Source organism: Tamandua tetradactyla, chromosome 4 (assembly GCF_023851605.1).
Source record: "Tamandua tetradactyla isolate mTamTet1 chromosome 4, mTamTet1.pri, whole genome shotgun sequence".
In the NCBI taxonomy this organism is placed as follows: Eukaryota; Metazoa; Chordata; class Mammalia; order Pilosa; family Myrmecophagidae; genus Tamandua; species Tamandua tetradactyla.
In genome coordinates this window covers 193,909,371-193,924,076 of record NC_135330.1, presented here as the reverse complement: position 1 = coordinate 193,924,076, position 14,706 = coordinate 193,909,371, and the positions used below count along the sequence as shown (strand labels likewise).

At 39.8% G+C, this 14,706-nt stretch overlaps 1 long non-coding RNA gene across 1 annotated transcript in view; it reads left to right on the top strand.

The window, feature by feature from the left end:
• The window catches only part of LOC143681695 (uncharacterized), a 37,394-nt gene that overhangs the window by 307 nt on the left and 22,381 nt on the right, over window positions 1–14,706 (top strand). Inside the window, exon 2 of the long non-coding RNA XR_013174785.1 lies at window positions 500–645. This is a non-coding gene — a long non-coding RNA (uncharacterized LOC143681695). The remainder of the gene's footprint in view (window positions 1–499; window positions 646–14,706) is intronic.

The following is a 14,706-nucleotide window of genomic DNA, read 5'->3' as shown; positions in this document are numbered from 1 at the left end:
CCGAAGCGGGGTGGCGGGGGGTAAACGCGGCCCTGAGCTCTGTTGGTGATAAACATGTACCGAAGCTACAGCGTTTACAGATGCGCTCTGCTGCTGTAGACCCGTAAAGGCAGAGCCCCGCCAGGGGAGACGCGGCAGTTCTCGTTTTACCCAAGGGTAATCCAGTCTTGGGTGTGTTGAGTGACTTGCTTAACATCGGTCAGCTGTTAAAGCAGAAGTGAGACCCAAGTCTTTTGACAGGTTTTATTTTTAATCATTGTATACCGAAAACCCCCTAGTGTCAGGATCCTGTGCTGAAGCTAGAAGTACAGAAATGAATCAGACTGAAGTGTACTCTGGGCCAGAGGTGCAGACGAACTCTAGGGGGAGAAGTGACAGTTCAAGCATTTAAATGTGAAAACTGCTGACATATATTGGACTCTTAGTACAGACCTAGCACAGTTGTAATTGCTTTCCCTGAATTATCTGCTATAATCTTTTCAACATCTTAATTCTTCAGGTGAGGAAACCAACCCATAAAGAGGTTAAATATATATGTCCAGGAACCCAGCCCAAGTCTCTGTTCTGCGGTGTGAGTCACTACTGTATTATCTCCAAAATGTGGTGTGATAACTCCTCCTTGTACACTGCCAGCATGTAATGAAGGTAACTTAAAGAATCCTTATTCTTAAGGATGAGAACAAGCTAGTTTGAGGTAGAAAGGTGTATGAAAGAATATTGCTGGAAGATCGACTTGTGCAAAAACTCTGAGATGGAAAAGAAGACCTGTGTGGCTAAAGTTCAGGTAGAGAGTGACCTGAGATGAGGCCTGGTAGAATGAGGCTTTATCTTCAAAAAAGCCATTGAAAGAGTTTAAGGAGGGGAATGAATAGCGGTGATAAGATTATATTTATTATGTATATCCACTGCCATGGTCATACAACCTTGAAAGTATAGGGTAGTCCACATTTACCTTCCTTATGTGTCTTCTGTCTCTTCAAGATATCCTTGTTTACCTTGAGATTTGCTCTTGAGTGTTTCGTTTTAACTTTTTCCTATCAATCTAGTCCACCTAAGGAGAAGTTTTTAAATTGCAACTTAAAAAAAATTCATTTAATACTTGATTTCTCACAATTCAGTAAGTATCTGTGCACACTTGTTTGGTGCTAGATTTTTGGAGCTATAGAAGAGAAAAAGGCATTTCCCTAAATTTCAGGTGCTTAAATTTTCCAGGGGGAATAGATAATGTAAATATGTTTAAGATGGTATATGATAAATTCTGCCATACACAAGGGAGCTTGCTCAGAAAGTGGTTGGGGGGGAAAGTTGGTTGGAAACAGGAGAAAATGGCAAGAAGAGTAAACATGAAAATGCAGGTTACTTGTGAAAGGGCATATTGTGACCCAAGCAATGGAGTACATTTCCATGTGGTTGGAGTTCTGGGTGAGTAGAAGGGAGAAAGATGAGGTTGGAGAGATTGATTGGGTCAAAATGAAGGGCCTTGTATGGAATGCTGAGGATTTAGATTTTTCTCCTGTGGGCAACAGGAGATAATGGAATTCTAGTCACAAATACTTCATATATATATAAATTTGTATATATATTTATTTACACATATTTTAAAATATGTATTTTAAAAATTATCCTGGAAGCAGCATGAGGGATAGACTAGGATTGGGAGAAACTAGGAACCAGATCATTTTATAGGCTGTTGATAATAGACTGATCAAGAAATAATGGAAGTAAATTAAGGTAGAGTAGGGTATTGGAAAAGCTTTGAGTTGAGGTGAAAAACAGGAATAAACCTGAGAAATACTAGAATTCAAAGGGTCTTCCAAAGAGACCAAGAAGAGGTAGGGAGAAGTGAAAGGAAAAGCCAAACCAAAGTGATATCTTAGAATCCAAAGAGGGAAAATGTTTTGAGAAGTTAGAAAGCAGTTAAAAAGTAGTCAAAAGGAGGTCATGAATAAATGAGGAAGAAAAGACACTGTAAAATTTGAATGACAACCACAAAAAGAGCTTGTAAGTCCTGAAAATAGGCCTTTGATGACCAATATGAAGGCAGTTGACCAGAGCAGCAGGGACAAACAGTTGCTTTGAGCAGTGCACGTCCTACATTCCCATCCTATTTAAAGAGGTCTGTTTTAGCATTAACTAATGCAAGGCAGTTCTGAGTATACTAAATAGCTAGGGGAATTGGATTTGATATTAGGATGGTTTAGTATCCGTGTTTAAGCTTTAGCTGTTGCATAGTTTGGGGAATTAAATAATAGCGATAGCTGATGTCTGTTCTGTGTCTGGCCCTGTGCTTAGTTATTTACATACCACATTTCACTTGGGCCCCAATTGCCCCATGAGCTAGTGTACCCATCAGGGTTCTCCAGAAGACAGAATCTGCAGGACAGACAGACAGATAGATAGATAGATACATTAAGAGATTTATTTCAAAGAAGTGGTTCATGCCATCCTGGGGGCTGGCAAGTCTGAAATCTGTAGGGCAGGCCGGCAGCCTGGAAGCTTTGGGCAAAAGTCAACGCTGCAATTATGGGATGGGATTTCTCCTTCAGAGAAACTTCATTGTGCTTTTAAGGCGTTTCACCTGACTGGACGAGGCCCACACACGTTATAGAGAATAATCTTCAAGTCAACTGATCGTAGATGCTAAGCACATCTACGACATTCCTCACAAAAACACCCTGAGCAGTGTTTGAATAACTGGGAACTTTACCGAGCCAAGTTGACGCACAAAACTAACCATCACAGAGAAGCATTACCGTTATTCAACGTTGTATAGAAGAAACAAGCTTTGTGTGCATTGCTTGAGAGCAAGTACCCTTTTTTGTTTTACTTACCTACTCTGACTTTATTCTTAAGCCAGTCTGATGACCCATATAGGCAAACCAAGGAAACCTCAGCTTCCTTCACAGCTGGCAAAAACCCTCCTCCCGTCTTCTAACTCTCCCTAGTTTCTTTCTGCTCTCTCCTGTTGGCATCCTACTCGTGCACCTCAGTCATGTCCCTGAGTTATGTTTCTTCACTCAGCCCTTTAGTGCTCTCTAAAGACTTGGAATTACACTTAACTTTTGGCTCTTTTGGCCACTTGCACCCAAGACCACAGCCCTTTGCTTGAGCTCAGGCCCCGGGCGTGCAAGCCTCTAAAGCTGGCTTGGACGACACAGTGCCCTGCGCCCTGCAGGCAGCACACACAGAGAGATGTTGAAGTCTAATATAGAAGTGTCTCTTAGAACCTGGGACAAGGTAAAAGAGGCTTGGAGAAAAGAGGTAGGAATCTGTCTTACAGCCGAGGAAAGTATAATATTAAGATAAAGGAATGACCAATGATGGCAAGTATTTAATTTGAAATTAAGAGAAAATCTATGGCCTTAGGCAAGGGGGATGTCATGTGTATGATACTCTGGTGAGCAACTGAAGTAAAATGGTGAGAGCAGAAAACAGATTGCTAGGAAGTGAAAAATTTGTTAATGATAATACAATGGAGGTAGCTGAGTTCCTTTGCAAAAGCTGTTGGTCAATCCAAGCATAATTGTTAAAACACATGTATTGATGTAAAGAGAATAAAAGCTTTATGAATGGACTTTTCAACTACTTTCTCTACAGTTTTTCATGTAAATTAGTCTTTTGTTCTGAAACATCTCTAAAAGAATTTGTACATTTTTGGAAATTCCTTTTTCCTTTTTGGCAGTTGGACAGTTAGCAAGTTTAAATAAGAAATTTATCATAATGACAAAAATCCTACTCATGTAACTGTTGTTCCCAACCATGTCCTATTCTTTCCCACCTTCCTTCCTTCCCCTAAATAAACTTCTGTTGGGGGGGGGGGAAGGCGAGCGAGAACAGTCAATTGGATAAAAGTAATGTGTTCCATTTAAATTTTTGGCATATGGCATTTTCTAACTTAAGAAACTACACACCACAATGTTTGTGGCCCATAATGATGTTGGGTAGCATCCGCTGTAAGTTTTGTGCTTCTACTTTTGGTTTTTTAAGAATTTCTTGATAATCCCGTAGCCTGCCTTCAGTTTTGATCCTTTAGTCCTTCTGTTTGTCAGGTGCACCGGATTACCTTCCTTTTTTAGCCTTCTATCTCCTCACCAGCCATTTCTACTTGATGACTGTGTTCTTGGAAAAAGAACACGATATTTCTGGCTCCACTCAGTGTCCATGATAGTACCCTACTTCCTTTGCTTGCATCCCATAAACTATTTCCCTCATCCTATTTACTGCAGCAAATCTGTCCTTAGTTGATGAGATTGTGTTTATCTCCCTGTAAGCCCTGCCTATCTTGAAGGGTCAGTCGTTATGTCTGCCTTTAAATCCTTCCTCTTCCTCTATTCTCTAAATAACGACGGGGCCAAGTTATACCCAAAGCTTACCCTTCAGAGGATTTCCTCAGTACGTACCTTGCAGAAAACACCAAACAAAAATACCATTTAAAATGAAGTGGGTTTTTTTTCTTTTAGCATGTAAGCTTCTCAAGAGCAGAACAATGTTTTCTGTATGTTCTGTTGTGTCTAGTAAATGCTCCATAAATATTGATGATGGGAGGCAGTGAGTCTTAATGATAAGGGGGAGAAGCTGAAATCCAAAATGCTATTTTGTGGGTATTTTATTATGACCTCAGATTAAATTGGGAAATATTGGCCCTTTTGGAGAATTGTCCCAAATATTACATTCAAATAAAAGTGCAAGGGCAGGGTGGGCCACGGTGGCTCAGCAGGTAAGAATGCTTGCCTGCCAAGCCCGAGGACCCGGGTTCAATTCCTGGTGCCTTCCCATGTAATAAAAAACAGAAAAAAAGTGCAAGGGCAGTCTGGGGTCTTTTTTTTTTTTTCAAGGAGAAAAGATCCTTCGTGTTTGAATTTGGGACAACGTAATGATGTGTCTTCACTTACAGCTCTTTATTTTACCTTGTGTATTGATTTCTTCTGACCCCCCAGGGCAAGGAGGTGAAATAATCATTTCATAGCTAAGAAAAATTAAACTAGGAGGAGATTGAATCTCATTCAGTTAAGTTATAAATAAAATCTGAAATGCATACACAAAAAAGAAAAAGTTGCTGGTCTCAAAAAAGAAAAACAGGATTTGGATTTGAATGTGTAGAGAGTCGGCCTTTTTTCTTTTTTCTTCTTTATACTGTGTGGTGGGGGACATTCATTCTTGTGACTGTCCCGTTATTGTTGAATTCTTTTTTGGAATGCATGGGCCATGAATCGAGCCTGGCGTGCTGCCACTGAGCTGCCCGTGCACACCTCCATGCTGGGCTTTGTTCTTGGCTCTTTTGGGGTAGGGGGGGAGGGGTGATCAAAGTTTGCACACAGATGGGAAGGAATCAGTGAAGGGAGTAAAAGTGAAGATACCAGAGAGAAGAGAGAAGGGGAGTTGGAGGCGCTGACATCTCAGGTGGAGGACCAGCCCTGGAAGAGGCCTCTGAAGCAGCAGAGAAAGGATGCAAGCAGGTGGCCTCACTGCAAAGAGGAGGTGGCTGAGCAATGATGCGAATGACCCAGAAGTAATGATGGGGAGCAAGGGGACTCTCGAGGCTTTTCTTGCCTTAGACAGGGCATGGGAGAAAGGAGACTCCATGGGGTAAACTCTTGAGGCAAATATATCATTATGAGAAAAGCTAAGTTTCCGTTAGGCTCAGTAGTGGAAGGAACTTGTAGGCAAGGTAAAAAAAAAAAAAAAAAGACTGGGAAGTCTCGTGGCAATAGACTAGTTACTGATGGTCTATTTGAAATAGGTTAGGGACATTCAGTTACATGTTCAACGGAGACAGTGGAAGAGCTTAGTGAAGGAAAAGACAAAAGTGAATAGTGGGGTCAGGGGCTTAGCTGGATAACAAGTAACACATGGGGTGAAGCCAGGCCCTCCTTAATGCCCCCAGTGAAACCTATACACATTTTACCATAGCCTTGAGCACCTAGTTGCATTTACCTATTTCCACATCTGTCTGCTGCTTCTCTCCCATAAACTCCTGAGTTGGGGCCACGCCTTACCTCACATGGTATCTGCACGGGCACGTGGAAGGCACTCTATAAATGCTTATTGAATGGAGAGTTGTGCCTACCAGCCAGGACTGACTTCTGGTTGGCAGCCTGGCTGAAGGTACATACTGGTGATGCAAGATGTCTTAAGAAGCTTCCAGAAACATCCTGCTGGGCCTGGAGCCCAAACCTAAACCTCTATAAACCAAGGCCTAGATGCCTTGCCTGTTTCCAATTATCCCCTGTCCCCCAGGACTAGATTCAGTACAAAATAGGATGCCACCACAAAATCTACAATTCTGATATCCACTAACATGAAGAATCAGATGTATGTGATGGGCCAAAAAGTAGTAATTTACGAATGTGCCCAGCCTTTCCCTCTCCCTACCAACTATGGATCTGGCTGGGTTTGCTGGTCTTTTTCTCCCCCAGTCTCTGAGGCCAATTTTTCTCAGCCAGATGGAGCTTTTGGAGCTTTGAAAGAATCAGGGGTTTGGGGAGAGGACTCAGCTGGTGGCAATGATTCTTGCTCTGAGTTCGGGATAGAAGTATGAGAGCTCCATTGCCTGAGGGAGTCAGATGGGAGGAGAAAGTAATTAGAACATATAATTTTTAGAATATATTCTCTCCAAGGTACCAATTAGAATGTTGTTTGGTGCTGGTAAATTTCAAAAAACGTGATCCCTAGAAGGCTGGAAACAGGAGTACATGTGAGTGAGTGATACAATTGTAGCTAATAATGTTGCATTATGTTTCAGAGGACCTAAAGAAGATCTAAAGGTTAGAAATAATACATCTGAAGTTTGTTTTTTCTTTTTTTTTTTTAAGTATTCTTTAAATTATCTCAATCCCTATAGTGTTGGGGAAAGTTCAGTGTGCTTCATTTAAGATATATCATCTGGGCACATCTTTCTTTGCAAGTCCCTTTGTAAGTGTTAAAGGCTGGAGAAATACTTGACATCACGTTTATTTGACAGACCCTTTTCTTTTACCCTGAGAGATGAGTGTTTCATATTCCTTCTGAAGTATTTTGCTGACTATGATTTCAGATAGAGCTGCTTTTAAAAAGGTGTCCTCTGATTATGAAAAGCTGGGTTTTGAGAATAAGTACTGCAGTCGACTATTTTGAATCCAGGTGTTTTGCTTTACTGTTTTACAACTACATTGCACCAGACATAGCAGAGGTTAGCATTCCATTTTCCATGCTGTAGTCGACCACTTCAGGTCTGTCTGCATTTAAAAAGTAGTTTGTATTTTTAGTGTAGAGAGCCTTTTCCCATCTGCCTATAGAGCAGAAAGTGTGTAGATTATACAATGCATTTTAAATTCTAGACTTATTTCTTTTACCATAGCCTTTTTCCTTCATTTGCCAGCCCATATGTAGGAACTTAGAGTCATTTTCTTGTTGACCTAAGAAAAATTAAATCCAGAAGTTATATTTGCCCCCAAACACCATGCCGTGCTTTACAAAGCCTAATAAGGTATTTATGAATTTTTTTTATTATCCCTTGCTGTTTTGGGTTACTAGTGTTATTCTCCACCGGCATGAAAATTATGAGTTGAAGTTTTTGTATTTCTGAAAAAAATTGTCATTCCCTGAAGACTTTAATTGACTTCAGAAGAAAAAATTTGCGTATATTCAAAGCACTGTAGATATTACATCAGAGCGATTTACATTCGTCTTCGTTAGATTCAGAAAACTGGTAAAGATAGTCTAAGATATTCTGATTATACAATTGCTCTATTTTTCTCCTTTTGTTTTTTCCTTTTAAAGGCAGTACATGTTTGGGTGCACAGGTGGCTCAGTGGTAGAATGCTTGCCTTCCTTGTGGAAGACCCGGGTACGATTTCTGAACTGTGCACCAAAAAAAAAAAGCTGTATACATGCTTATTGTAGAATTTAGAAAGAACCAATAGACAAAAAGAAGGAACTAGAGATCACTTGTAATTCTCCACTCAGAGATAACCAATTGAGCATATTTGTGGATGTTCATCTATGTGACAGAATATATCTTTTTATCTTTAAAAAAATAGATTAATTGACTTAGTTTTTTGAGTGAGCTAAGAAGTTATCTCTTGGCTTCTTCCATGACCAAATTATTATTTAAGAAAATATGTCATTCTGAAGCCTTAGAAAGCATTCTTCCTTGATTTCGCCAGAAATGGTGTTACACGTAGGCTGTTCATTCAATATTTTTCATTCTGTCAGCATGGTTGGGTGCCAAATGGCTGCCCTGAAATATTTTCAAAGGTATGTTATTTTGGTACTTTGCAAAGGAAATCATAACCTTTAAAATGCTCCATAACCCTAACTATACAATTGGATTTATAGATAGATATTATGTTCCATGTTTTGTTGCTTTCTCACTGTTTCAGTACCTGGGATTGATGGCAAAACTCTCAATATGTTCTAGTTTGCTAACTGCCGGAATGCAACACACCAGAGATGGATTGGCTTTTGATAAAAGGGGATTTATTTCATTAAAAACATGTAGTCCTTGAGAGGAAAGGCAACTAACTTTCAACTGAGGTTCTTTCCTTAATAGGAAGGCACAGGGTGATCTCTGCTGGCCTTTGCTCCAGGCCTCTGGGTTCCAACAGCTTTCCCCAGGGTGATTCCTTTCTGCATGTCCAAAGGTCTGGACTGAGCTGCAAGTGCTGAGATGAGGTATGCTGAGCTGCTTGGGCTGTGCTGTTGAGCTCTCTCATTTAAGCATCCAGCCAAATAAATCAAATATCATTCATTGCAGCAGGCACACCTCCTAGCCGACTGCAGGTGTAGTCAGCAACGGATGAGGTTCACATGCCAGTGGTTCATGTCCGCAGCAGAACTAGGCACCTTCATCTGGCCAAACTGACACCTGAACCTAACTACCATATGTCCACCCCTTGTCAACTTGGCAACTATACACATCACCTTAAATGATATTAAAGTGAAAAAAATTCTCTTCTGGCTGTAGACCTATGAATCTCAAAACAAGTTATCTTGTGACAATATGCAAAGGACGACAGTCATAGGATACAGTTTTTCATTTCTATAGGGAGAAATTGGAAGGAACACAGAGTCACGAGATCCAAACAGTTCTGAAAACCTGCAGGGCAAACACCACTGGATTTCAAAGTCTGAAAGTCATTTATCCTTCAGCTTTAGAAAGTGGCAGTCCCACCCTTTCCAAGGGCTTATGCAGTGGCCTGCCTCTTTCCAAATCAGCCTCAGGGAACATTGAGGAGACCACCTTTTTCTCTGCTCCATGCTCTTAAGGTATCGGGGCCACGCCCAGGCTCTCTGCCATTTCCAGGGCACACGTTCAACCACTCCTTGTGGTGGCAACCAGGCTCTCCCCAGTCCCCAAGGAGCATGCTGTACCTTCTCCAAGGCCTGAGGCAGCACAACTCTTCCACTGCAACGAGGTGGGAGACTCATCCTCGCCCTTCAGGGTAAACTCACCCTCCCCGTGTATATGGGTGGATCCACTCTCCTGGCCTGAGGTTTCTTGGCTTCAGACCCGAACTTCCATGGTTCTTACTCTGCAAACTCCAATTTGTCCCTTATGTATCCCCCTTTGTCCAGAATGGCAGTGATTCCATTTAGACCAGAAGTCTCTTCAGGCACTCCAGGACTTCTCCATCATTCTCTTCACAGTTTCTCCAAAATCTTCCCCTTATCCATCCAAAAACCGGTCCAACATGACTGATATTTGCAAACCACAGAAACACCCCACTTCTCTGGTACCGAATCTGTTCTAGTTTGCTAACTGCCAGAATGCAACACACCAGAGACAGATTGGCTTTTAATAAAAGGGGATTTATTTTGTTAAAAATGTGTAGTTCTTAAGAAGAAAGGCAGCTAACTTTCAACTGGGGTTCTTATGTGGGAAGGCACAGGGTGATCTCTGCTGGCCTTCTCTCCAGGCCTCTGGGTTCCAACAACTTTCCCTGGGGTGATTCCTTTCTGCATCTCCAAAGGCCTGGGCTGAGCTGCAAGTGCTGAGATAAGGTATGTGGAGCTGCTTGGGCTGTGCTACATTGAGTCTCTCATTTAAGCACCAGCCAATTAAGACAAACATCATTCATTATAGCAGGCACACCTCCTAGCCGACTGCAGATGTAATCAGTGACAGATGAGCTTCACATGCCATTGGCTCATATCCATAGCAGTAGAACTAGACATCTTCACCTGACAAGTTGACACTTGAACCAAACTAGCGCACAATGTCACTCCATTTATTAAATTAGAGTATACAACTAATATATCTAACTACATGATAGAGCTTGGGAAAAATAAAAAAAACCTTGTTTATCATTCTAGTTAGGTATTTTTACATCAGTGAGAAAGAGCTGTATTATTTCTAAAATACCATAGTGAACTCACCTGATTGAAAAAATGAGGTATCATGGTTAATGGAATTACATGATGCCTGAGACACCAGAAGAGCTCCTTGCTTTATTCAAATAAGGGATGCTGCTGCAGAAGATGTTTTGTCCCTAAAATTCAAATCTGTCACTTCCCTCCTTAAAGCCCTTCAATAGCGCCTCATTGCCTACTCTGCAGAATTAATTCCAGACTCACTGCCATCCTCTCTTTCTGGAATGTTCTACTCTACCGTCTCAGGTCAGGCATCACTTTCTCTATGAAGCCTTTCCTGGCTTTCTCTACCACCCTACCTCCCCCCACCCCCTCCTGTAGGAACTGTAGATCTTTTGTATCATCACTGCATATTCATGATTGTATCACTGCATCCATAGCACATTGCTTTTACATGCGCCTCTCCTTGTTTGACTGTAAATTCCATTCACCATGTTTTAGGAGCTGACTGTGCTTTGTGGCTCTCATCTTTCTTTAGGAATACAGTAACAGCTTTTCCACCAGCCTGCCTGCCTCCATTCTTACTCACTTGCTCCCTATTCATTCTCCACATCACCTCTAGAGTAAGTAGGCTCTGGAAACATGCCCCCAGGTCTGGTGGAACTGGGGTGAAATGAGCACCAGGGCACACTTGGCTCTGGGTCTCCTTCAATAAATAGCTTGACTCCTTGGCCCTAGCCATAGGGTAGAAGATTTCAGAAAAGGGTGGGGATTGGGGGAAAAATGAGGAAGTAGAGAAGGTAGTGGCCGTAAGAAACTAGATGAAGAATCCCAGGTGGATAGCCATATAAATCACAAATCCAAAAATACATGGTTCGTATAAATAGTGCTACTATGAATCCTTTTGTACATGTCACTTGGTGCAAAGATACAAGAGTTTCTATACTAGGAGTGGGATTACTTTGTTGTAGGATATACACATATCTACTAGATAATACCAAAATGTTAGCTCAACTCGTTGAAGCTGTGTAGACTCCGACAAGGAGACTTCCCATTTCTCTACATTCTGGTCAGTACTTGGTCTCACTCAACTTCTACTGTTCTATTGTCAGGCTGTTGGGTTTGTAATTGTGTCTCATTGTGGTTTTAATTTTCATTTTCATTACAATTGATGTTGTGTATATTTTCACATTATTGGCCAATTCACTTTTTCACTTTTGTGAAATGCCTAGGCATATCTTCTGCTCATATGTCTTTAGCTTCTCTCTTTCTTGTTCATCTGTAGGCCAGTTATAGTTCTTCAAATATCTTCCCTCAATTTGCAATTTTTCATTTTCTTTGTGGTGTCTTTTGATAAAGAAACTTCAAATAAAATGTAATCAAATTTATCAACATTTTTCTTTGAAGCTTTCTTTCAAAGTCTTACCTTTCACATTTATCTCCTTAATGTAGTTATAATTGTATATACATACACACTCAAAGCATGCACACATTGCATACACACTCAAAGCGTGCACACACATGTTAGGTGAGGTAAGGATCCAATTCCTTTTATTTCCCCTATATGGAGTGTCCCATCTCTGTTTATACTAAGAAACCCATCATTTTCCCCACAGATCTGCAATGCCATCTTTGTCAAGTACCTGTTTCTAGTTGTTTTTTCTATTCCTTTGACCCATTTGTCCATCCCTGTGCAAATTTTGTATGGTCTTAATAGATATAGTTTTATAATATTTCTTGATATCTGGTAGGACAAGTCTCCTCATTCCCTTCTTTAGAAGTTTCTTAGCTGTCTTTAGGCAATTTGAGTCATTTTAAAAGATTATTTGGATATTCTGAGACTGTAGAGTTTGGGGAAAATTGACATCTTAATGGAACTACCCCATTACTGAGTTATGTCTCTCCATTTACTTAGGCATTTTTACTGTTTCAGTAAAGTTTTATAGTACACCACATGGAGTTTCTTAAATGTTTTTATTATATTTACTCCCAGATGCCTTATTTTTTGTGCTATGTTGAATGATGTACCTTAAAAAAAAAGCTTTTACAGTAAAATATAACATTTTTACAAAGCAAAGAAAGAAAAAAGTAATTTTCAAAGCACACTTCCACACGTAGTTACAGAACAGATATCAGAGTTTGTCATGGGCTACCATTCCACCCAAATGATATCCTTTTGCAGCTGTTTTTTTGCTGATATATAGAAATGTAATTGATTTTGTTGTGGTGGTAAAATGAATAAAACATAGACATCATTTAAACAGTTTTAAGTGTATAATCCTGTGAAATCAATTGCATCAACAATGTTGTGTAATTTTCACCATTTATTTTGAGGACATTTTCATCATCCCAGACAGAAGCTCAAACCCATTGAGCAATAACTACCCATTCCTATTATTAACCACTCTTCTGCTTTCTGTCTCTGTGAACTTTCTTATTCTAAGTATTACACACAACCACACATTTGTCCTCTTGTGTATTGCTCATTTCACCCAACATATGTCTTCAGACTTCAACCGTGTTGGTAGCATGTGTCAGAATGTCATTCCTTTTTAAGACTCAGTAATATCCCACTGTATGCATAGATAAACTTTTGTTTATCCATTCATCATTGTTTTGCCCAAGGCCATTACTCATGAGAAAGTCAGAAGTTGCCTTGTGTGAATAAAAGTCTGCTCTTTTAAGCACTCCAGGTTATTTTAACAAAAGAGCAGTCCCCTGTTCACCCATATCCTCTGGTGTTTGGATATTTCTTTCACTGTGAGCGAGTGTTTCAGCATAATCAACTTTTTTTTCTTCTTTTTGTGAAAGGCAACCTATATACAAAAAAGCAATAAATTTCAAAACACATAGCAACAATTAGTTGTAGAACATATTTCAGAGTTTGGCATGGTTACAATTCCACAATTTTAGGTTTTTACTTCTAGCTACTCTAAGATGCTGGAGATTAAAAGAAATATCAATATAATGATTCAGCAGTTATACTCATTTGTTAAATCCTGTCTTCTCTGTTATAATTCCACCTTCTCCTTTAATCTTTCTCCTATCTTTAGGCGTAATTGGGCTATGCCCATTCTAACTTTTTCATGTTGGAAGGGGCTGTCGATAATATGGGGTAGGGAGATGAAACTATCTGATGTTCTGGAGAGGCTGGGCCCTCTAGGTTTCAGGACTTATCTGGTCCAGGGATCCATCTGGAGGTTGTAGGTTTCTGGAAAGTTACTCTAGTGCATGGGATTTGTAGAATCTTATTTATTGCCCTAGGTGTTCTTTAGGATTGGCTGGAATGGTTTGTGTTGGGGTTTGGCAAGTTATGATAGTATCTATACTAATATTTTGTTAGCATTTTTGCATCCGTGATAAGAGTAGGATTGGACAGTAATTTTTGTCTTGTATTTTCCTTGCCTGGCTTTGGTATAAAGATTATACTCACATCATAAAATGGGTTAGAAGATGTTCTTCCTTTTACACTCTCTGAGTTTAGGATTAGAATTTTCTGTTCTTTGAATCTTGGTAGAACTTGCCTATAAAACTGCCTGGACGTGGTGTTTTCTTTATGGGGAAAAGTATAACTATTGATAAAATTTCATTAATGATTATACGCCTGGTGATTCTAAAACTATTTAACAACCAGCGTTTTAACAACCAGCAGAATGGTTGCACCTGTCAATCCCAGCAAACTCTGCCCTAAGCAACAGTCTGGCTATACCATTCTGTACAGATGAAATATCAGCCCCAATGTTTTAAATTTCAGGTTTTAAGTTTCTTAAGTGAGTTTTGCAACTTATGTGTGTCTAGGAATTTGCCCATTTTACTTAAATTTTTTATTTAAATTTATTGATAAATTGTTCATATTATTTAAAAGACTTTATTTTTTAGAGAAGTTTTACTTACAGAAAGTACAGAGGGTACCCATATGCCTCCTCTTTCTCTCCCCCCTCCCATAACGGTTTCCTCCATGATTAGCATCTAGCATGAGTGTGGTACATTTGTTAAAATTGATGAACCAATATTGATATATGATTATTAATTAAAATCCATAGTTTACATTAAGTACCACTCTTCATTGTACAGTTCTTTGGGTTTTAGCAAATGTATAATGCCATCTGTCCACTATTATAGGATCATATAGAATCGTTCACTGCCCTAAAATCACCCTGTCCCTCACCTATTCATCTCTCTCTCCCTCCCCTTCAACTCCTGGCAACCACCCATCTTTTTTTGTCTCTATGGTATCGACTTTTCCAAAATGTCATATTGTTGGAATCATATAGTATTTTTTCAGACTAGCTTCTTTCACTTAGCAACATGCATCTACGATTTCTCCATATTTTTCCATGGATTGATAATTCATTTCTTTTTATCAATGAATAATATTCCATTTTATGGATGTACCACAGTTTGTATATCCATTCA